Genomic DNA, 25,890 nt, shown 5'->3' with positions numbered 1-25,890 from the left:
CATATTTTAAAATTAGACAGGGGAATCCAGGATGGGGTGACTTGTGGGGCTCTCTCTGGGTTCTGTTGCCCAGAATCCTTTGCAAACCTCAAAATGTGGTTAAAAAAAACACTATTTCCTCACATTTCAGTGATAGAAAGTTCTTGAATTTGAGAGGAGCCACAAATTTCCTTTCACCCAGCATTCCCCAAAGACTCCTGATAAAAATGGTATCTCACTTGTGAGGGTAGGCCTAGAGGACGCAACAGGAAATTCCCCAAAACACAACGTGGACACATCACATTTTCCCAAAGAAAACAGAGCTGTTTTTTATAAAGTGCCTAGCTGTGGATTTTGGCCTCTAACTCAGCCGTCACCTATCGAAACCTACCAAACCTGTGCATTTCTGAAAACAAGACACCTAGGGGAATCTAAGATGGGGTAGCTTGTTTAGCTCTCACCAGGTTCTGTTACCCAGAATCCTTTGCAAACCTTAAAATTTGGCCCCAAATTCTTTTTCCTCAGGCTTCGGTAACAGAAAGTTCTGTAATCTGAGAGGAGCCACAAATTTCCTTCCACCCAGAGTTCCCCCAAGTCTCCCGATCAAAATGGTACCTCATTGTGTGGGTAGGCCTAATGCCAGCGAAAAGAAATGCCCCAGAACACTATCTGGACACATCAAAGTTATCAAATACAGAACTACCTGTTTTTGCGGGAGGGGAACCTGTGTTTTGGTCCTGGGCTCAGCACCCATCTAGGGAAACCTACCAAACCCAGACATTTCTGAAAACTAGGCACCTGAGGGAGTCCAGGGAGTGTGACTTGCATGGATCCCCCAATGTTTTCTTACCCAGAACCCTCAGCAAACCTCAAATCTAGCTAAAAAATCACATTGTTCCCACATTTCTGCGTGGGATCACCTCACCGGGACAAAGTTCCTACCACCCAACATTCCCAAGAGTCTCCCAGTAAAAATGATACCTCACTTGTTTAGGTGGGACAAGTGCCTGTGACAGGGAGGAGCCAAACACATGTCAAAATTGAGGTGGAACCAAAGCGGGTTCAATAGGGCAGTTTGAAAAAAACAAAATTTTTAGGCTGACAAGTGCAGCAGAATTTTTATCGGTATAGATGAGACAATGCTGGGTGGTAGGAATTTTGTGGATTCCTGCAGATTCGGGAATAATCCATCACAAAAATGTGGGAAAAGTGTGTGAATTTCAGCAAAGTTGGAGGTTTGCCGGGCATTGTGGGTAACAAAATGGTGCGGGGTGCATGTGAAGCACACCACCCTGGAATCACCCAGATGTTTAGTTTTCAGATGTGTCTAGGTCTTGTGGATTTTTCTACATGGCAGCATCCCAAAGTCCAAAAAGTGCAGTCCTCATCATTCCAAGTGGGACAATTTTGAGAGTTAGCTAAGCTGTCATGGCCCAAATGTGAAACCAAAACCCAAAATAATCAAATGTCATCTTTCTTGCCGTGGGATAAGATGTTTTAGTGTGTGGGGGAGAGCAGACAGACTGTTTCCCCCTTCAGTTGGGGTGGGGGGATAACCAGGCCCATACTGATTGGTAGCCACCACCCCACTATTTTTTGTTTTATTTAAATTCCCTGGCATCTAGTAGACTCCCCCCCCCCCCACTGTGGTGTGAATTGGGGATAATTGCCCCATCTGCCCACTAGTGGGCAGAACAACTTTGGCCCCACTTATTTGGGGTGGGGGTATGGCTATACCCCCACCCTCTTATTTTGGAAAAAAAAGTCTTCCCTGGTCTCTGGTTGGCTTTCTGCACCCCTTGGGGGCAGATGGGCCCTCCACAAATAGGGCAATCTGCCCCCAAGGGGGGGGGGGTATGGTCAACAGTAATGTGCCCCCCTGGGGAGTGACCCTTGCCCAAGGGGCTGCCCCCCCAACAAAACACAGACACATATACCAATCCCTGGTGCCTAAATGGTTTCTGCCCCCCTAGGGGCAGATCAGCCTAATAGAAATAGGCTGATCTGCCCCCAAGGGGAGCAGAAATGGCCTAAAATAAATTCCCCCTGAGGGGAGCGACCCTTGCCTAAGGGGTCACTCCCATTGCATGAAATTGACACAAACAAATAAAAATACCTGGTGCCTAGTGGTTTCTGCCCCCCTTGGGGGCAGATTGGCCTAACAAAAATAGGATGATCTGCCCCCAAGTGGGGCAGAAATGGCCTAAATGCAATTTTTCCCCCAGGGGAGCGACCCTTGTCTAAGGGGTGGCTCCCCATATATAAAAAACAAAAGTAAACATAAAAAAAATATCCCTGGTGTCTAGGGGATTCTGCCCCCAGGAGGGGCAGAAAAGGCTTAAAATATTTCCCCCCCTTCCCCCCGGAGAGCTGCCCTTGCCCAGAGGCCGCTCCCCTCATGTCAATAACAAAACAAAAAAATCCCTGTGGTTACCGCCCCATTTTGGATGCCTGTGACGGCACCTGAAGCAATGGCACAGCTGCAAAACCACTTAGGACACAAGAGCCGAAACAGGCTGACCCAGGTAAGCCCTGCAGGAGCATGTGATTGGGCCCATTCCCTGAGTAACAGGCCAACTGGGAGTGAAAGGACCCCCATATTGGAAGCCTGCTGCATGGAATTAGATGTGGATGTTTGTGCCTGGGTCTCTGCCCATGAGGTCTACACCACAGCTGCACCTGCGGAAATAGCAGCCTAGTCTCCCATGAAGCTATACTCTTTTATGACACAGCATGTAGGTGGCAGTCCAAGGTAAAGTTCTAGGGTGGTAGCCTGGGAGGAATCCGGACCCACAAGGGGGACAGTGTCCAAGGAAATTACCATGGTGATGCCAAAAGTGATCAAGGCCCCACAACTGTATCCACTGTGCCATCTGGGAGCTGAACAGAAACCAGTGGCGAACTCACCAGAAAGCTGAGATCCCACACAACCAAAATTCTATTGGCCATAAAGACACAGACAACCCTAGAATTTAAATTCAATGCAGTGGCTTAGGAGGTAACCCTCATCAGGACTGATCGTGGGAAAGTGGCAGATCAAGTGGCTGAGGCAGAATCTACACTGGCTCTTACATGCCTAACTGTGTCAGAACACACGACCTGACTACAAAAGCTGAAGCGAGAAGTGGTCCATTTGCCAGAGTAGATGGAGGATGGTGAGAGTCACTCTCTCTGTAACACTATTCACCTGGGGGAGTCCCAGAATGGGTGGAGAGAAATAGTACAGCCCTCTACCTGGAGGGATGGCTCGCATCAGTGATTTAGTGTGGAACATGCCCATAGGGTCAGCCTAGTTCACATTTATCTGGACAATATGGTACTGGTTCAAAGACAGAGAGAGTCCATATTGGGGGTCAAACTACCCCTGAGAAGCCAGGACGCCTGATACACCTTGTTCTTCCTAGAGAAACTGAGGGTCACTAACAAGGAATGCACACACTTCTTCACCTCTGCAATGGAGGTCTGCCAATGGCTTGATGATAAGGAATCCCAACTATCGACTGAGAGGTGTGAGACTACTCAACTCCAACCATCGCTGGAACAGCGGCAACATTGATGAAGGAGGACTCTGTCACAGGCAACACAGACATAGAACCAGACGGAGTTCGAAAGTATGAGAGTGGTTGTTGATCTGCAACAGGCTCCATGGCTGGAGTCCAAAAACAGATGGGTATCACTGGCAGACATGGGTCCTGACTCCACAGATAAGGGGGGGTCCCAAGACAATGGTCTGGGGGATGGGACACCACTGCAAATTACAACTATGACATTTAGGGCCTTATTTATACTTTTTGGTGCAAAACTGCACTAATGAAGTTTTGTACCAATCGGTTTTGCACCGGCTTGCAGCATTTTTTAGCACCAGCTGGGCACCATATTTATGGAATGGTGCAAGCCGGAGCAAAGAGTAGGCTAGCGTAAAAAAAAAGGACATTAGGCAGGTTAGAGTCAAAATAAATGACTCTAACCAGATTAGCGTCATTTTTTGATGCTAAGGGGCATATTTATACTCTGCTTGCACTGAATTAGGGTAACTTTTGTTTTACTCTAATTCAGTGCAAAACTAGCTCCATATTTATACTTTGGTGCTAGACCCATTTAGCGCCAGATTTATGGAGTTAAAGTCATTTTATGGAAGTGGAAACCTACCTTGCCTTAATGAGATGCAAGGTGGGCGTTCCCGTACAAAAAATGACTCTATGGCCTTAACTCCATATTTATACTCCTATGCAAAAATGGTGCAAGGGAGGGAGGAGGGGGGGTCAAAAAAAGGGTCAAAGCTTGCTATGCCCCATTTTTTAAAGTCTTGGTCAGGGCAGGCGTTAGGGGACCTGTGGGCCTATTCCATGGTGTAACACCATGGAATAGGCCCACAGGTGCCCTCCCCAGTCCCCAGGGGCATCCCCACCCACACCAGAGGGACTGCGGAGGATTGGGGACCCCATCCCAGGTAAGTACAGGTAAGATTGCATTTTATTTTTGAAAGTGCCATACATGGCACAGGGTGCAATGGCCATGCCCCGGGGACCCTTGTCCTCTGTGCCGGCCATTGGGGTGGTGGGCGTGACACCTGCCTTTTTTAAAGCAGGAGTCATGTGGCATGGTAGGTTTAGCACCATAAAATGACGTTAATCTGGTTAGAGTCATTTTTTTTTTTACTCTAACCTGCCTAAAGTCATTTTTTGGTGCTAAACCCTCTTCTTCTATACTGCCAGCCCCACCCGACTAAAGTCATTTTTTTTTTACTCTAGCCTACCCTTTGCACCGGCTTGCACCATTCCATAAATATGGTGCCCGGCTGGTGCACAGAAATGGTGCAAGCCGGTGCTAAACTTTTTGATGCAAAACTGAGTTAGTGCAGTTTTGCAGCAAAAAGTAAAAATAAGGGCCAATATTTTGTAAGTGTGCGCCACCCTTGCGTCCAAAAATGACATTAATGCGGTGCAAAAAAAAGTAAAAATCAGGGCCTTGGGGCTAGACGGGTCTAGCACCAAAGTATAAATACGAAGTTAGTTTTGCACCGAATTAGAGTAAAAAAAATGACACCAATTTGGTGCAAACAGAGTATAAATATGCCGCAGAGTATAACTATGCCAATAAATATGGTGTTAAGGCCATAAAGTCATTTTTTGCACGGGAACGCCTACCTTGCATCTGATTAAGGCAAGGTAGGTCTCCACTTCCAGAAAATGACTTTAACTCCATAAATTTGGCGCTAGACGGGTCTAGCAGCAAAGTATAAATATGGAGTTAGTTTTGCACTGAATTAGAGTAAAACAAAAGTGACGCTAATTTAGTGCAAACAGAGTATAAATATGCCCCATAGCATATAAAATGAGAGGGACCTCTTAACACTCTCCACTTGCTGTGACAGTGGACTCGCCCCATAAGCCGGGTTGGGGTGAGTGGAGAATGGTAACATGGAGACTAATAAATGAGAAAGAAGTGGCTAGATTGTAGGAAGCCACAACCCACTATTTTGAAGAAAAATCAAAGTTAGTACAGGAAGCTGTCAAAGTATGGGAAGCATTTGGGGCACTATGGAAAGGGTGATTATTGCTGGGGAAGTTGGATATGGATGTAGGAGGAAGGAAGACTGCATAAAAATAAAGAGGGACTCACGATATCTGGAGGATGAACATGCATTAGCCACTTAAATGATGTGATGGCACATCTCCATATTAAGATGAAAGAATGCCACTCAGTAACAACAGATGCGGTTAAACTAGAATACATAATTCAGAAGAAGTGCCTCTAGAAATTAGGGGACAAGGCGGGAAAGATGGCATGGCTCAGTAAGCAGGACCATGGCAGGCACCATATAAAGATGATCCAGGGCCCAGATGGAAGTTTAGTGGTAGGATCCGAGGCTATTGGGGAGACAATGCCGGCTTCCTTGAGATACTTCTAAGGAAGTAAGATTTAAGGACAGATGTGGAGGACATGCATAGGTTTGTGCAGTACTGCACGTGTTGAAAGCTTGATCATCAGAGAACATTGACCCTGGAGAAGGACCTGACTGTAGTAGAAGTGCAAAAGTCACTAGCCAAGCTAAAGTCCAGGAAAACGCCAGGCCCAAATGGGTTCAGGGCGGATTTTTTAAGAAAGTAGCTAATGGACTTCACACCTCCATTGGATATATGCAGAGGTGTATTAACGATGTGAGTTTCCTGAGGTGCCAGTCCGGCTACTATAGTTTTAATCTGAAACACTGTAAACCACTGTAGTGGTGGGACTCATATCATCTAATGTCATTGATCAATTCAGATGCTAAGATACTCTCCAAGATACTGGCAAATTGATTGCGGCAGTGATCCTGGATCTGGTGCATCCAGACCAGAACAGTTTTATACCACATAGATTGACAAGGATCAGTCTCCATCACCATCACAACAAAATTGCCCCAGCCAAAGATGTAGAGCTTTCACTAATGGAGATATTGCTGGAAGCAAATAAAAAATTAGACTCAGTGGAATGGCCCTTCCTCTTAGCCATATTAAAAAAATGGGCATTCGGCCCAAATTTAGAAGTTAGGTTCAACTACTCAATGAAGCACCAAGGTACTGAGTTAAAGTGAATGGTATTCATACCAAGGAGTTCCATCTAGGCCGAAGGACCCTTTGTTATTTGGCAATAGAGGCACTGGCAGAGTGGATGCACAAGTTTGGGGCTGGTGATGGGGGGGAAACATGGTCGGAAAAATGTCCTTCTGTTCTTGGAGGACACAGAGTGGTCTTTAGCACGGGTGGGAGAGATTGTCAGGATATACAGTGAATACTCAGAACCAGGTATCAACTGGGAGAAATCACTTCTGTTCCCCCTTGGTTTGTGGGATATTCAGGAGGCTCTCCCCATGGCACTCAGGTGATAGATAATCATTTCAGGTACCTGGTCTGTAGATCTCCAGGGATGGGCCAAGTTACTATGAGAATAACCTGGCCCTTCTGTTGCATAAACTGGAAATAGATACGACACATTGCACGGCACTCCCACTCTCTCAGTTTAAGATGATTACCCTTCCCACTTATGTTTCACAGAACAGCCTCCATCGGATACTGGAGACCCTCTGTAGCTGTGTGAGGATATTGCTGTGGTTAAGTGGACCACCGTGGCTAGCACTACGCACCCTCCAAAGGTCAACGTATGATGATGGGATAGCCCTATCAGATGTCCGTAAATATTATGAGGCTCCTCAGGTCATCATTGTGAATGAGCGAACATTTGTGACACTACAAGACCTGGCCTATCAAAATGATCCAGAAGCCCTGGGGGTTAATGGATACCTTCATGTCCTCTGTGGGGACAAAAACAACCTTGATGCCCCAGGACCAACTAAGACGGTACGTAGGGTATGGACTAACCTTCTGGAGGAAATGGGCTATGGAAAGAGATTGACTTCAAAAACCCCATTGTCGCTGGGCACAATATTAGGGGAAGTGCTGAATCTGCAGGGCTTTATAGAGTGGGACCTCATCTGCCTCTCCACACTCTGAGATGCACAGGATGCAAATGGTATGGTGTTCACTCATCTTAAAAGGGAATATGATATGGCACAGTCCCAACTTTTTAAATACTACCAATTGAGACCTGCCCTGTGAGAGAGGATTGGACCAGAGGAGGACACCATGAGGAATCTCCCCTTGAGCGATGACTCTTTGATGACCATAGAATGACCAAAGCAATCCCATTAACTTAAAAGACCTTCATGAATAAAACCCAGGGGTAATTGGCACAAAATGTCAGATGTAAGCAGGAAACATGGAGGATGACGAGTGGCAGGAGTTGCTACAATTTCCAAGAGAGGTGGCCATTCATGCACAATTCTGTTTAAAATCCTGCATAGAATATATTCCACTAGGGTACTCCTGCATAGGGTTGGTAGGGCAGAGAGAGTTAAATGCCTGCTGCCTGTGGACCTAACAGATCTTTCCTGCACATACTGTGGGATTGCCCCAGGATATGCACATTTTGTGAGGGTGCAAAAGTTCAGTTGGAAATGGCACATGAAGCGCAATTGCTTTTCAGGCTCTTTTCATGTTGTTAGGAGAGTGGTAGACGTCAAATAACAAATCCTATTAGAAGATCCAGAGGAATTTTGGGTTTCTTTTAGTGAAACAAGAGATTTTATGGGAATAGGAGAGTGCTGTGAGCCCACAATTACAAGATTGAACTCAGGAGATTAATGCTTGTAGGAGAAGGGAAAAATTAGTCTATGAGGGCTGGTGTTGCCTGAGGAAGTTCGAGAAGGTGTGGGGGGGTTGGACCTTTGGGGAATAGGGAAGAGTACTGTGGGATTGGGCGGGGGTCCTCCAATGGACAGCCATCAAGTGAAGGCAACAAAGGGTTTGGAATTCCTCACAGTGCAACTGAACTACCTAGACCTCTTGTTCTAAAGATGTTATCATTTGTGGTATGTACAGTAATGTGCTTCTTCCTTCCATGGTGAGAGGAAGGCGTGGTGGGAAGGGAATCACTGCATGATTTAAGTGATGTTTGATCATATGTTTCTACAAATCAATAAATACATTTTAAAAAAGCCCCTTGAGTAGCCCTTGACCCCCCTGGTCCGGAGCTCCCCTTGCTGCTGGCTGCAACACAGAGGTTGTGCTCTTAACCTCTTCCCAGATGCTCCCAAGTTCGAGTCTGTGCCTTTCTGGCCCTCTGATTCCTCATTGCTGTGACTTTTGGTTTTGGCTATCTGTACTGCATTTTTTGTCATTAATCTGTTATTGGTAATGTGGGACTCCTTTTTTGTCATTAATCTGTTATTGATAATTTGTATCTCATTTTTGTCCCAAGCTGGTATTGTAATTATGTCTCATTGTTGTCTCTGAGCATCTCTTCTATGCCTGTTTCACCTGCTGTCACTGCTGGTTCCACTGCTCCTCCACTCTACCAGCGCACCCCATCGAACAACTGCCTCAAGCTATCACTCACTAACTGAACTGCAGTCTACTGATCATCTGCTCACTAGCCAGGCACAAAACCGAGCTATGAGACACCATCACCACCCTCACACCCAACCTAGTCTTCCTCACAAAAAATTTGCTCAATGATACCACAGCACCCAACATTGCTGCAGCCCTACCCAAGGGCTACAAGACTGTCCACTGGGACACCATCAAGAATGTCAGAGGAGGCATCACCATAAACTACAGAGACACCATCCACTGTGCAACCAAAGACGACATTAGCACACCTATCATGGAACAATTTAACTACCAGCTCAACACAAATAACAAAATCTTCATCAAAGACAACCTCACCTACAGACCTTCCAGACTCCAGCCTAGCTTCTGCAATGAAATCTCTGAGATCATCACCCCACAGGCTATTGACACCAAACGCTACATTTTCGCCAGAGACCTTAACTTCCAAATAGAGGATTCCAATGACACCCACAGCTCCAACCTCCTAGACAACATGGAAAACATAGGACTCTGTCAGATAGTCATGGGCCCAACACACACCACTAGACACACCCTGAATCCCGTTTTTACCTCGAGCAATATAATAAAATACAGCCACACCTCCCAGCTCACCTGGACCGGCCATGCCTTTGTACTGTTCCATTACCTTGTCAGAACACCCATACCTTCCCCATCTCGCATCGTAGTTGGAGCAAGATAAGCGAGCAACTATGGACTGACACCCTCAACTCCCACCCTGTGGACTTTAGTCACCAGTCACCTGTTCACACCTTGGACGTCGACAGAGATGTCAAATACTTCTCTGCCTGGATATCACACTGCGCAAACATTGATGCCCCCCCCCCAAAAAAAAAACTTCTAAACAAGCAAGTTGGTACACGTCAAAGCTCAGCACCACTAAGTGCACCTGCAAAGAACTAGAGAGAAAATGTCACCAATTCATACTTCCTGACGACCATACCACACTCAAGGATGCCCTTAACCACTACCACAAACTCATAAAAAACACCATTAAGCTAGCCTTAGCCACCCGCATTCATGACTGCGCCAACAACAACAAGAAGCTCTTCACCATCAACAAAGAATTCACCAACCCCACAGCACTAGTGAACAACTTACACCCCACACAGAAATTATGCAACTACCTCGTCGACTACTTTCATGAGAAAATCACTACTATCAATAGGAACTTTGCACCCCAGTCCACCACAACAGACACCATCAACCACCTCAACCTCTTAGACTCCTCTCCAATGTACAGAATCCACAAGTGGAATCAGATCACCACCCAGATGATGACCAACATCACTCAGGTTCCCCCATGGACCCCTGCCCACATCACATGTTCAACCTCAGCAGCGACATCATTAGCAACAAAATTCTAGACATCCTTAACTCATCTTTCAACACACTTAACCCTATGAGTGGAAACACGCGAGGATCAGAACTCTCCTCAAGAAGATCTCCGCCAACCCCAAGGACCTCAAAAGCTAATGAATAACTCGCTGCTCGCATTTCTGATGAAAGTACTGGAGAAATCCATCAACCGGCAACTTGCAACTTACCTAGAAGAAAACAACCTACTACACTCATCACAGTCCGGATTCTGCCCCAATCACAGTACAGAAACAACCCTGATCACCACCACAGACATTATCAGAATCTTCCTAGACCAAGAGCAATCAGTCGCCCTCATCCTGGTTGACCTCTCAATGGCATCCGACACAGTCTCCCACCACACCCTATTAAAGAGACTTCACGAGATCGGCATCCAAGGAGACTCCCCGAAATGAATAGCTTTCTTTCTCATTGGCCAGATTCAGTCCATATATCTCCCCCCCCTCACCTCTCAACCTAAGGCATTCACCTGCAGAGTTCCCCAAGGATACTCTCTCAGCCCGACTTTCATCAACACCTACATGACCCCTCAGCCAACATCGTAAGAAGCCATGGATTCGAACATTGTCTCCTACACAGATGACACACAGCTCATCCTCTCGCTAACCAAAGACCATACCAGGGCCAAGACTGACTTTAAACTCTGCATGAACAACATAGCCGACTGGATGAAAGAGAGCTGCCTCAAGCTCAACCCTGAGAAAAGCGAAGTACTGCTATTCCGAAACTCCACTTCTCCCTGGGACAACTCTTGGTGGCCATCAGACATAGGGCTTTACCCCGTCAAATCATGCCCGCAACCTAGTAGATAACATCATCAATAACAAACTAAGCATGAAGAAGCAGGTCAATGCAGTTTCCACCACCTGCTTTTGCACCCTCTGGCTCCTATACAAGGTCTTCAAATTGCTCCCCACTAACACCAGATGTACCCTTACACAGGCCCACATCATCAGCTGCCTACACTATGACAACACTCTTTATGCAGGACTCATGACTCTACTCATCAAATCATTCAGAACATGGCAGCAATACTCTTACTCGTCATCCCAAGATACACGCACATATCCCCACAGCTCAGGAACCTCCACTGTCTCCCAGGTACAAAAGCAATGCCAATTTAAGCTGTTTACACTACAAAGCACTACACAACCAAGGACCTCCATGCCTCAACCACCACCTGAATTTTCACCAACCTGCCAGAAAGCTCTAATCCGCCTCCTTCTACCTCGCCCACACCCCCTGTGTCGCAGAAGCAACTACAGAGTTCACACTTTCTCCTACCTGGCTGCGAAGACATGGAACACTCTCCCCCTTCTCCTGAGGTTCTCCCCCTCTATCCTGGAGTTCAGAAGGCAGCTCAAGACCTGGCGTTTCAACTGAGTACTCCAGCTGACCCAAGCTGCAACAGCACCTGAATACCCTCACTGGTGATAAGCACACTCTACAAATCCTTTGATTGATTGAATGACTGACAAAAATAAAGTTGTAATCCAAAATTAAAAAGAACAACTATAAATTTATTAAACCAAGTTTTAAAACAAAAAAAATGAAAAATACAATTGAATTATACTTTCCAAATAAAAAAATTATATTTTTTCACAAAAATTCAAAAATTCATAAAATGTAATTCTTATAAATTTTTCTTTTTTAATTTGCTTATCTATTTACATTTTTCCAATCACAATTTTTTTGAACGTATTATGATCAATACACATTTTAAATTTTAATTTTTTAAAATGAATAATGTAATAAAAAAAATGTAAACATTTTACATTATTAATTTGCATATTCTGAAAATAATTTACATACAAAATTCATTGAAATATCCTCTTTCTAAAAATCTCCCTGCTCTAAAAACCCAATATCCTTCTGCAAAATAAATTACAAGCCCATTATTGTTATACCTCAATTCAGCTAAAAATAAAAATGTAATCAATTTCTCAATCAATAAATTATCTAACTAAAAACACAAATAAAAAGTCACAAACTCACAAACACACTACAATAAACTGCACACACAATAACACTTAAAATAATATTATATGTAACAATGGGGGTCATTACAACCCTGGCGGACGGTGTTAAAGCGGTGGTAATACCGCAAACAGGCCGGCGAAAAAAAAAAAGGGAATTATGACCATGGCGGAAACCGCCAACATAGACAGCCACTTTAACACTCTGACCGCCACGGCGGTACAGACAAGCAGCGCGGCAGTCACCGCCAACAGACAGGCGGAAGACAAAGTACCGCCCACAGTATTACAACAGGCCAATCCGCCACCTTTTCCGGGGCGGATTCACTGTGGATAAAAACACGGTGGAAACAGCCATTTCAAAGGGAAAACGCTCACCTGAACAAACTCCACGAGGAAGGAGGGCACCATGGAGCCCGAACTCCAAATACTCCCTGCCCTTGTCTTCCTGCTCCTCTACGAACATCAGCAATGGCGGCGCCGAAGACAACGGTGAGTACTGCACCTACGACATAAGGGAGGGGGGAGGCAAAAGTCACGGACACACACACGCAACACCCCCACCCCCAACCCGACCCTCACCCACTACAACACACACACCAATGCATTTCCGAACATCACAGTAACAACCCCCAACCCCCCCCGGAAGAATGCTAAGACAAAAGGAAATGAGTTCAACCATTGTAATGTATCAAAATACAGTAAGCTCATATATACATCAACATATACACATTCCAAAGATATACATCACGATTCGTAGTGCAGGTATGCACATTTCAATGTCCGTTGACCACTGGGCCCAAAATGCATGGGCGAGGCCCACACACGATACCTGTCCTGAAACGGAGAGAACACTGCAGGGTCATCAGATAGAAATACAACAGGCACCTCAGGGGGAAGGGAAGGGGAGGCACCTCAGCCGGATGAGTGCACCACGCCAGATCCACGACGGGGCTCCATGCCCATTGATGTATCCTGGGGAGTGCAAAGCCACAGTCTCTCAAGTCTCTACAGTGGGTGGTTTGCCCACTGACATATCCTGGGGAGTGCAAAGCCACACTCTCTCAAGTCTCTACAGTGGGTGGGTTGCCCACTGTACCATCCTGGGGAGTGCAAAACAACAGTCTCTCAAGTCTCTACAGTGGGTGGTTTGCCCGCTGTACCATCCTGGGGAGTGCAAAGCCACAGTCTCCCAAGTCTCTACAGTGGGTGGGTTGCCCACAGTACCTTTATGAGGAGTGCAAAGCAACAGTCTCTCAAATCTCTACAGTGGGTGGTTTGCCCACTGTACCATCCCGGGGAGTGCAAATCCACTGTCTCTCAAGTCTCTACAGTGGGTGGGTTGCCCACTGTACCATCCTGGGGAGTGCAAAGCCACAGTCTCTCAAGTCTCTCCAGTGGGTGGTGCGCCCACTGCTGTATCCTGGGGAGTGCAAAGCCACAGTCTCTCATGTCTCTCCAGTGGGTGGTTTGCCCACTGCTGTATCCTGGGGAGTGCAAAGCCACAGTCTCTCAAGTCTCTCCAGTGGGTGGCTTGCCCACTGTACCATCCTGGGGAGTGCAAAGCCACAGTCTCTCAAGTCTCTACAGTGGGTGGTTTGCCCACTGTACCATCCTGGGGAGTGCAAAGCCACAGTCTCTCAAGTCTCTCCAGTGGGTGGTTTGCCCACTGTACCATCCTGGGGAGTGCAAATCCACAGTCTCTCAAGTGGATAACAGTCTCCACTGGTTCTGGAGGGGGACTGGTGCCCAGAGTGCTTCATCCTGTGCAGGACAGACGGAGTGGATACAAGTCTTCACTGGTTCTGGAGGGGGATTGGTGCCCAGAGTGCATCACTCACCCCGTGACGGTCCCTGTTGCGTCGCTGCCCCTGCCGCTCATGGGCTAGCGGTGCTTGAGTTGGCGGTTCTTGCCCTGTTCAGCGGTGCTTGAGTTGGCGGTCCTTGCCCTGTTCAGCGGTCTTTGCCCTGTTCAGCGGTGCTTGCCCTGTTCAGCGGTGCTTTCCATGGCAGTCTTTGCCCTGTTCAGCGGTCTTTGCCCTGTTCAGCGGTGCTTGCCCTGTACAGCGTTGCTTTCCATGGCGGTCTTTGCACTGTTCGGAGGTCTTTGCCCTGTTCAGTGGTGCTTGCCATGGCGGTCTTTGCCCTGTTCAGCGGTCTTTGCCCTGTTCAGCGGTGCTTGCCCTGTTCAGCAGTGCTTGCCATGGCGGTCTTTGCCCTGTTCAGTGGTGCTTGAGTTTGCAGTTTGACCTGTTCAGCGGTGCTTGCCAAGGCGGTCTTTGTCCTGTTCGCCGGTCTTTGCCCTGTTCAGCGGTGCTTGCCCTGTTCAGAGGTGCTGGCCATGGCGGTCTTTGCCCTGTTCAGTGGTGCTTGAGTTTGCAGTTTGACCTGTTCAGCGGTGCTTGCCAAGGCGGTCTTTGTCCTGTTCGCCGGTCTTTGCCCTGTTCAGCGGTGCTTGCCCTATTCAGAGGTGCTGGCCATGGCGGTCTTTGCCCTGTTCAGTGGTGCTTGAGTTTGCAGTTTGACCTGTTCAGCGGTACTTGCCATGGCGGTCTTTGCCCTGTTCAGCGGTGCTTGACTTTGCAGTTTCTGACCTGTTCAGTGGTGCTTTGCCATGGCGGTCTTTGCCCTGTTCAGCTGTGCTTGCCCTGTTCAGCGGTGCTTGACTTTGCTGTCTCTGACCTGTGCAGCGGTGTGTGCCATGGCGGTCCCTCATTGCCCAGCGGGGCTGTGGCTGCCGGGGCACTCCTGGGCACTGACTCCGGTGGTGGTCTCCTGACCAGTGACGATTGTGCTGCCCTCCTGGGCACTGACTCCGGCGGTGGTCTCCTGACCAGTGACGATTGTGCTGTCCCCCTGCGCACTGACTCCGGCGGTGGTCTCCTGACCAGTGACGATGGGGCTGGCGGTGGCGTCTTGGGCAGCGGGGAGGATGGCGGCCTTCTCCGCCGTGCTGCTCTTCCCAGACTTTGGAGACTTCTTCTGCCCCTTCACCACTTTGGGAGGAGTCACAGCTGACTCCACACTCCCCCCGGGACCCTTGTGGGCGGCTTTGCTGGCAGGTGTCTTCCCCCTCTCCTGTCGGTCACTGTCCAACTTCTGGTGCTTCACAGGGGGTGGACTGGCAGTGCTTTGGCTCCGTGTCACACTGGCTGCTCTGGTGCCCAGTGCACTCCACATACCTCTAAAAGGCACCACTGGTAACAGAATCTTTTTGGCTGAGGTGCTACTACGGGACCTATGAATTGGAGGGGGGGTGATGGCACAGAGGTCAAGGTTGCTCAGGAAATGTTTCTGACAAACACTGGGACGGGTAGGTGGAGGGGGTCTGGGAGTGGAGGAAGAGGCAGTGGTTGTAGGAGGTGTAACTTTTGGTTATTTGGGTGCAGGTGCATGTTCTGGAGGCTGTCGTGAGGTGCATGGCTGTTGGGGGTGTGTGTGCCCGCGTTTGTGTACTTTGGTTTGGGGCATCACAGACACACTGGGAGAGGACACAGGGGACATGTAAATGGTAGTGGGGGTGGTGAGTGCAGGTGAGCGGGGTGTGGTGCTGGGTGTTCTGGTGCGAGTCCTAGTGGCTGTAGTGGTAGTGCATGCAAGTGAGAGTGTAGACAATACTGGGAGGGAGGAGGGAGACGACGAGGAGGGGGACACAGTGGAGGCAGTGGATGTTGCTGTGTCTGCATGTGTGATGCTTGTGTGAGTGCCTGTGGGATGTGTGGTGCCTATGTTTGCCTGAGCTGCCCTTGTGTGTTGAGGTGTGTGCAGGCTGGTCTGATGGTGTGCTTGGGATAGGTTGAGGTAAAGGGGATTGGGTCTGGGTGGAGGAAGTTGGAGAGAGGAGGCTAGACACAGGGACAATGGCTGTCATCAGTGCTGAGGCCAGAGATTGCAGGGTTCGATGATGGGCAGCCTGACCAGAATGAATGCCCTCCAGGAATGCATTGGTGTGTTGCAACTCCCTCTCTACACCATGGATGGAATTCACAATGGTAGACTGCCCAACAGTGAATGACCTGAGGAGGTCAATGGCCTCCTCATTGAGGGCAGCAGGGGTGGCAGGGGCTGAGGTGCCTGGGGCGAAGGTGATGCCCACACTCCTGGATGAGCGGGCACGGGGTGAAGGCTGAGGGGCTGCTGGGAGGGCGGTGCTGGTAGGGGGGGTGGCGGCTGCACCTGTAGAAGTGGGGGGCACAGATGGTGCCGCCACCACAAGGGAGCTCCCATCGGAGGACGAGTCCGTGTCGCTGTTTGCTGATCCGCTGACCGCCATGAAGCTCCCCTCGCACTCCGTCCCACTGGTGTATTCCGAGTCCGTTGTGTGGCCCTCCATGGCCATGTGGGATGCAGCCCCCTCGTGCTCCGGTGCCCCTGTACCTCCGCCTGATGATGCTGATGCACAAAAGAACAGGGAGAGCACAAAAAGGGGTGGGGAAACCGAAGAAAGACAGGTTGAGTGCATGGCTTACCGCTACCGTTGGCGGACAAAACAGACACAGCAGCCCCCTGCACTACGCCGTGCTCTTGGCCTCTACAGATGCAGTTCCTGGGATATGGCCTACTTGGCTATGAGTGTCATCTGCCCACTTAGAAGACACAGGGGTATGTATACCTGTACTTGCCACTCTACAGAGGTGGGGTGGAGTGGCACATGGCCTGCATTACAGAGGGGCCTAGCCTGCGGAACTCACCCTGGCCTAGGGAAACCCACAGCCCTCCTCCCCCACCCAGACCCTTCCACTGCGCGCAAAGTCATGAGAATGTGAGTGTACTCACCCCCTTGTGTCTGCTGTGATGCCCTCATGCGCCCATCCAACTCAGGGTAGGCCACCGCCAGGATCCGGAACATCAGGGGGGTCATGGTGCGACAGGCACCCCTCCCACGTTGGGAGGCCATCCCCAGCTGAGCCTCCACCATCTTCTTGCTCCAGCGGCGAATGTCATCCCATCTTTTACGGCAGGGGTGCTCCGTCTCTGGTGGACCCCCAGGGTCCGGACGTCCTTGGCGATGGCACGCCAAATATCCTTCTTCTGGTGGGGGCTGACCTATATGACATGTACAGGGGAAGAAGAGAAGTCATTACCAACTGCACCGTCATAGTGAGTGGCCCACATCCCTGCCCTTGCCATGTGGCGCATGCATTCACACTCCTTCATGCTCGCATAACTCTGCCCCTTTCCTACTTACATCCAGCCATCTCCACCCAGGCATAGCCCATACAACTTGCACCCTATGTACTCACCTGTTGGTCTGGAGGACCATAGAGTAGCGTGTACTGGGGAGAACCCCATCCACGAGCTTCTCCAACTCCTGTGCAGTGAAGGCAGGGGCCCTTTCCCCAGATGCACGTGCCATTGTCTCTTCCAGACCCAGGTCACAGCAGCACTTGCAGTGTAGGTCCTCTCCTGTCGAAGATCAGGTATCGAGTGATTGAACAGATAGAAAATGGTGGTGACGTCTGCGGCGGTTCGTATCATCACCGCCGGCGCACTTCGTCATTGGCTCCTGGGATCCATAGGGTCCAATGTCAACCAATGCAGCATTGCGCCGCGGTCTTTGACTGCCTACTGCGACGGTGTACAACGCCAGCGCAGTTACCTCACCTCCCATTGTCCCACTTTAGAGGTCAGGCAGCCGCCATTTCAGGGGCCCACATGCCTTCATTTACAACTGCGTCACACATACCTAGGCCTGGACTCAACACACATACAGGAAGATTTTTGTATTTTGTGTCGAGTTCTGTGTAGCTGTGGGTACATACCTCAGTATTGGTTGACTCTGTGGTCGCTGTTGTCCTTCCTAGGCACCGTCAGCTGGAACATGTGAGGAGATGGCGGAACCCTCCGGTGTACCGACCGCTGGTGGACCTGTTGACAATGGAGGAGCGACATTTAATCATCACCTACAGGTTTGACCGTGCCACAATCCAGGAACTGTGTACCCAGTTGGAGCCTGATCTGATGTCACCAATCCGCCATCCCACAGGAATCCCCCCTCAAGTGCAGGTGCTGTCAGTACTCCATTTCCTAGTAAGTGGGTCATTTCAGACAACAGTGGCCATGGCATCAAGGATGTCCCAGCCTATGTTTTCCAACGTGTTGAAACATGTGAGGAGCTACATCGTTTTCCCTCAGGTGGAGGATTTGGCCACTGTTAAAGGTGACTTCTAAGCCCTTGGACATATCCCCAACATCATAGGTTCCATTGATGGGACACATGTGGCTTTGGTCCCACCCCACAGGAGTGAACAGGTGTACAGGAACCGGAAGAGTTATCATTCCATGAAGGTACAGATGGTATGTTTGGCAGACCAGTACATCTCCCAGGTAAATGCTATGTTCCCTGGCTCTGTGCATGACACCTACATCCTGCGGAATAGCAGCATCCCTCATGTGATGGGTCAACTCCAGAGGCACTGTGTGTGGCTATTAGGGGAATCTGGTTACCCCAACCTGTCATGGCTATTGACCCCAGTGAGGAACCCCAGGACCAGGGCAGAGGAACGCTACAATGAGGCCCATGGGAGGACTAGGAGAGTGATCAAACGCACCTTTGGCCTCCTGAAGGCCAGGTTCAGGTGCCTCCATATGACAGGTGGTTCCCTATTCTACTCACCAAGGAAGGTGTGCCAGATTATCATCGCCTGCTCTATGCTTCACAATCTTGCTTTGCAACACCAGGTGCCTTTTCTACAGGAGGATGGTCCAGATGACGGTGTTGTGCCAGCTGTGGAGCTTGTGGACAGTGATGAGGAGGAAGCAGAGGAAGAAGACATTGATAACAGAGACTCTGTCACACAGCAATATTTCCAGTGACACACAGGTGAGAACAATTTTTTTACTATTACATTTACTTTCACACTTCTACCTCTATCCTGTCTGTCAGTTTGAAGCAGTATTTGCTAACTGAGTGGTACATTTCCATTACGGTTTCACAGGTGTGGTTACCAATGTGTGTCATCTGCTTGCATCCTTCATGGCTTGTGATGTGTGACATAGGTTTGTTGACATTACATTTTCGAACGGATTTTGTCATTGTAATAGATAATACACATTTTTAAAATCACAGACTGACTCCAGATTGTTTTGTGGTTCAAGGGTATTTATTGAAGTGCTAATTATTGGAGGGGGTGGCAAAATGGTGATGGGTGATGGTGTAGGAATGTCCATTACAGAGTCCAGTCTATTAGTCTCACAGGTGCACTGCCCATATGGGCATAGGAAGTGGAGCTGGGACAGTTTCAATCTGGACAGGGTAACAAAGTGGGACAGTGGGATGACAATCAGGGTGGTCTCATTTCATGGCAGGGGTCTTGCCATCTTGCTCTGTCCTGTTCCTGGATCTCAAGGACCGCTTGCGGGGTGGATCTCCGTCTGCAGGTGGTGGGGTGCTGGTGTGGTGGTCCTGTGGCAGGGCGTCCTCTCCACTAGCGCCGGCGGAGGTGGTGGGCAGTTCATCGTCCAGGCTAGTGTCAGGGGCCCCTTGCAGTGCCACGGTGTCCCTCATGGTCTTCTGTATGTCCTTCAACAACCCTACGATGGTGCCCAGGGCGGAGCTGATGGTTCTGAGCTCCTCCCTGAACCCCAAATACTGTTCGTCCTGCAGGCGCTGGGTCTCCTGAAACTTGGCCAGGACCGTAGCCATTGTCTCCTGGGAGTGGTGGTATGCTCCCATGATGGAGGAGAGGGCCTCGTGGAGAGTGGGTTCCCTTGGCCTGTCCGCCCCCTGTCGCACAGCAGCCCTCCCAGTTTCCCTGTGTTCCTGTGCCTCCGTCCCCTGGACCGTGTGCCAACTACCACTGCCCCCAGGTCCCTGTTGTTGTTGGGGTGGTGGGTTATCCTGGGTTCCCTGTAGTGGTGGACACACAGCTGATTGACGTGTCCTGGGTACGGAGGTATGGGCCTGCTGGGTGGGTGCTGTGCTGGTGTTCCCAGAGGGTGGAAGGTCATTGTTGGGCTGTGCCTGTGCGAGGGGAACCAACTGTCCCGAGGCCCACGATGGTCCGGGCTGGTCATCTGGATCCAGTTGGCCAGAGCTGCTGTCATCACTGTGGGCATCTTCTGTGGGTGGGGTAGAGATGTCTGGACCCTCCTGTCTGGTGACGTTAGGTAGTGGTCCTCCAGGGGTATAAAAGCATGATTATTGCATGTGTGTGTGTCATGGTGTGCAATGGGTGGGTGAGCGTGTACCCCATTGCTAGCATTTCTGTGTGGGGGCTTGTGTGATGATGGTTGGGGGGGGTGTTATGGCTATGTGCAGTGGGCATGCTTTATTGAGGGATGTCCATGCTTTGTTGTGTCATGCAGGGCTTGGTGTTGGGATGGGTGGTTTGTGTTATTAGTACATTAGTGAGGAGTTGGAGTGATAGGTGAGGGGGTGAGGGTGGGGGTGTGTGATAGCATGCAGGTAGGGTGGGGGATATGATAGTTAAGATTTGATTTACCAGTGTCCATTCCCCCACCAACTCCTCCGAGGCCCTCTGGATGCATAATGGTCAAGACCTGCTCCTCCCATGTTGTTAGTTGTGGGGGAGGAGGTGGGGGTCTGCCGCCAGTCACCTGAATCGCGATGTTGTGCCTGGAGACCACTGAACGCACCTTCCCCCGTAGGTCATTCCACCTCTTCCTGATGTCCTCCCGATTTCTTGGGTGCTGTCCCACTGTGTTGACCCTGTCGACTATTCTTCGCCATAGCTCCATCTTCCTAGCTATAGAGGTGTGCTGCACCTGTGATCCAAATAGCTGTGGCTCTACCCGTACGATTTCCTCCACCATTACTCTGAGCTCCTCCTTCGAAAACCTGGGGTGTTGTTGGCGTGCCATGCCATGTAGGTGATGTGTGTGGGGTGTATGTGGTGATGAGTGTGGTGATGTGTAGTGGTGTGTGCTATTTTGTGCGTGGATGTTGTGTGGGTGAAGGTGTTGTGTGCCTCTGTGTGGTGGGGTTGCCTATTGCTGTGCTCTCACTCTGTCGCCTTTGTCTCTAATTTTTGGTCTTAGGGGTTTGTGGGTGATGTGGGTGTGTGTTTTATATTGTGTTGGGTGTGTGGGAGTGGTGTTTGTATGTGTCTCAGGTGTGTGTATTTTGAATTGTCCAATGTGGCGATGTTTTGGAGATGTGTGTGTATTTTGAGTGCGGCGGTGTGTACCGCTATGGAATACCGCGGTTGAAAGACCGCCGCATGGATTCGTGGGTCGTAATAGCATGGGCATGTTTCTGTTGGCGTGACGGTGGAGGATTTGTTTTCGCCAGTTTATCACTGACCTTTGGTGTGGCGCACTTGTGTGGGTGTCTGATTTTCGGCGGATTCCGAGGTGTGGGTCATAATAGCTGTGGCGGAATTCCGCGGCCGCGGCGGTGTATTGCCGTGCATTGGTCTTCTGCACGGCGGTAAGCGACTTTTACTGCCAATGTTGTAATGACCCCCAATATGTTCTAACTAGATATTTTTAAACAATATTAAAAAATTAAAAACACTTAAAACAATATTTTTACCATCTAAATCCCTGTTGATGATGTTTATGACATCCCCATATTCTTTACACAATATTTTTTATTCGCTATTTTGTGATAACACCAGGCTCACATCACTCTATGATCACTGTGTTTTGTTATTTAGGAGCTACTCCTTCCCATCTACCCTTTCTTCCTGCAATTTGTACATCTCATCCAAGAACATTTCTGTGTACCGTGGTTACAAATGCAATTTGTCTTATGAAACACTCTAATTCTGTCTTACCTGTTTCACCTCTCACCCTTTTACTACACTAGCCAGTCCTTTGTGTTTTTTAAACTCCACATACTCTTTTATCTACAGCAGTTTAAAGTGACCCTCTCAAAGTCTGTAATAACTTCTCTAGCTTCTGAAACTCATAATCTACTTTCTACTTATATTGTGCTACTCCTCTCTGTCTTTTGGATTCTTCTCATCAGTCGGCTTTGATTGACTGTGAGTTTTTTACCACTTTACCATTCAAGGGTTAAATATGCACAGTTGTAATTTGCTATTCTGGCTCTAGATGGCCTGCATAACCCCAAACAAACATAGAAATGGACGTTAGCAAAATTAATTGTTTTAATTAAATGACATCTTTATGTTGAACATATTTTTAGAGTGCACCACCAACGTATATATTTACACAACATTGTAGGCATGGTAGACTCTCCTTAGGTCTTAAATTATTAGTGTCAGAGGAGTAGTAGCTAAAGACTTTCACATATTCATGAGCATCGGCAGCTATTATTCATGTATTTCATTGATGCTATATAAATGATCACACTTTAAAATGGGACTGCTATGGCCAGAGAAAGTAAGGACACACATTGCCTTCAGAAGCACATTTTATTTTTGTCCTGGCTTTTTACAAGCAATATGTTTCATTGTAACTGTTCAGTTCATGAAGGAGTGCTGTGACTCACCAATGATATTTTGTTACAAATGTAATTTGAGATCTCATCAGTGATGTGATATGATTTAACATCTCATGAATGATGTCAAACCTGAGGTCATAGGCAGGACCTTACAGAGGCATGAGTTATAGATACTTTACTAAACCGTAAATGATGAATGTCAGTGGTTGTTAGGTTTTGTTTTGAATCCATACTGCTCTTTTACTCTTGTTTTCAGTGAATTTTAAAGTTTTTTTAAACATGCAGTCTGGTGTTCTAATTAAAGCTAACAATAACTTCATTGTTTCAATATAGCATCAGGGTTGAGGTGATTAATGCCGCACCTTCAGCCATAATTACATGATTAGATACACTATTGGTGCTCAGGTCTTGAGGACCAACCCCATAGGCCTCAGAAAACCAAAGGTTTTGAAAATGTAAGAAAAAGATCTGGCACATCAAAGTGTTTGCTAGTGTTGAAAACCATCTTAACCCATCTCTTCAAGGTTCATTCAAAATCACATAGTCCCACTCTCCAGATTGATGAACTCATAGTTGTTTTATTAATCCAATTAAAATTACATAATCCATAGCCAACACGTTTCGTCCTAACGGACGCCTTCAGGGCTATCAAATGTAAACATATAAAATCACATATTAATATAATAATATGCCTAAATCTTAAAGTGCTATATAATACAAGGCCGTGAAAAAACTTAAAAAAGCGTAAAAACACAAAATACTATCACCATAGTGTAATTATATTATTCCAGTTCAAAATTTTCCCATTACCTTATACTTTTGAATTATTTTCTATTTATGTTACAATTCCTATACAATGTTTTATATCTAGACAAAACGTCCCAAGTTTTATAATATTCACATATATTGGAGATAGATAGATTGAGAAGAAAAAAAAGAGCCTATCAATTAACAAATTACTCATATTGTAATCTTATTGTGGGCCACATACCTATAAAAATTGTTGTGAAATCAAATTTACCTTTCTGTGTTTTCTTGTTATCGACATAATCACTTTTATTTTACAATGAATCAATTGCCAGAATCCTAATACAAAATATTTATTCTCTGGCTGGTAGCAGCCTAATATATTACATAATCTCATCTCGTATATCATAGTTGTTAACTTACTTATATTGCTACCGATGTTCATGAAAGATCGAAAATATTATCACATCCAAAATTTTACATCTCTTATGTGAATTACCCGGATTTATACCTTGTGATTTATGCACTCATGACACTAGTTAGCAGAAGGTAAAGTTGATTATTACAATAAATTTCTCAAAAACACAGTATGAATTCTCGCTATCATGTTCTTATTGTCGTGTGAGGTGGTACATCCACCTAAAACACTCACTTACGCGTTCAAACTAGGGTCACGTGCTCCTCCTGGGGACATAATCTGGTCAATATACCTTCCAGATTGGTTGTATATTTCTACTACATTAGTACCCTTGCAAATCCTCTTTCCTAATATATGGTTATTATTAACCTAGTTGTATCACTCCAGATATTAATAACGGGTCATATACAGTGTTCTCCCAACCAAACAGTACGTCTATTGCATACATTTTACTTCCAAATTCCCCAATTCATACATCGAGATTCATGTACTTAAGGCGCTCCACGGCATAACATCATCGAGCCAGTATATCGACAAAAACTGATTGTATGCTCATGCATCGTTTAAATATCTTGGGATAACAACTTACATCTGGTGAGTCCATTGAAGGACTCACTCCCGGCGATATATCCGTGGCGGCCATTTTGGAGTGATTTTGACTCCATACAATTGTAATCATGGAAGTCAATTGAATACAATTATGATGTTGATTCTAACTTATATTTTACATGTTGGTATATTGGACAAAAAATCTTTATCCATTCTCACCAACAGCTTGCACCCGGCGAGTCCATTGAAGGACTCACTCCCAATGGTGTATCTGTGGCGGCAATTTTGGAGTGGTGTTTGAATCCATACAATTGTGATCATGGAAATCAATTGAATACAATTATGATGTTAATTCTGACTTATCTTTTTCATATTGATGTATTGGACAGAAATCTTTATCCTTTTTCATTAAAACGATACATCTATTATATAGATTTTATTTTTTAGTTCCTCAAGTTCATACCTCAAAGGCACTCACTGGTAAAATACCAACGGCCTAGTTTGTCAAAAAGGACCGATAGTATGCTCATGCATCATGGCGGCCATTTTTAAGTGATGTTTGACTCCATCTAACCAAACAGTTTTTTGGGGGAAATTAGATAAAGATACAATGTTAATTCTAATTATCTTTCACATATTCACACAATAGATGATAAATCTTTATCAATTGTCACCAAAATGGTTCACCTATTACATCGATTTTATTTTACATTTTACAGATTCGTACCTTCGAAATACATGTACTCGAGGCGCTCCACAACGAAGAGCCAATGGCCCAATATGTCATGCATCATTTATATACCTTTGAATGACTGATTACACTTGAAGAGCCCATTATAGGACTCACTCCCGGCAGTATATCCACAGCGGCCATATTGGAGTTATGTTTACCTCCCCATAACCATATAGGTTTCTTTAGAAGTAATTGTGGAGATAAATTGAACAAAAATATGATGTAAATTCTTAATGCATTTTATATGACTGATTACATTTGAAGAGCCCATTGTAGGACTCACTCCAGGCAGTATATCCACAGCGGCCAGTTTGGAGTGATGTTTACCTCCCTACAACCATATAGATTTCTTTAGAATTAATTGTGGAGATAAATTGAACAGAAATATGATTTTAATTCTTAATACATTTTATATGTTAATATACTAGACAATAAATATATCTTTTTAATCATATCACCTTTCAAGTTTCAAAAAAATAGTGAAATTCATTATTAACATTTAGACCTTCCTGAACTGTTCGTAAACGACTTATCCATTTTGCTTCTGTTTGTCTCAATATCAACTCTCTATTATCTCCCCTTTCATGAATAGATATGTGTTCCACTCCGTGGAACCAGATCTGAGTGTTCATGGGCTGAACTTGTTGTATATGCATGGCCACAGGGTATCTTCCATCGACGGTCTTTATGGCTCTTACATGTTTCATTATTCTGATTTTTAAACTCTGTATGCTACTACCAATATATAATTTGCCACACAAACAGGCTAACAAATAGACTACAAAAGT

This window comes from Pleurodeles waltl, chromosome 9, assembly GCF_031143425.1.
Source record: "Pleurodeles waltl isolate 20211129_DDA chromosome 9, aPleWal1.hap1.20221129, whole genome shotgun sequence".
Lineage (NCBI taxonomy): Eukaryota > Metazoa > Chordata > Amphibia > Caudata > Salamandridae > Pleurodeles > Pleurodeles waltl.
Note: the sequence above shows the minus strand (reverse complement) of the source record.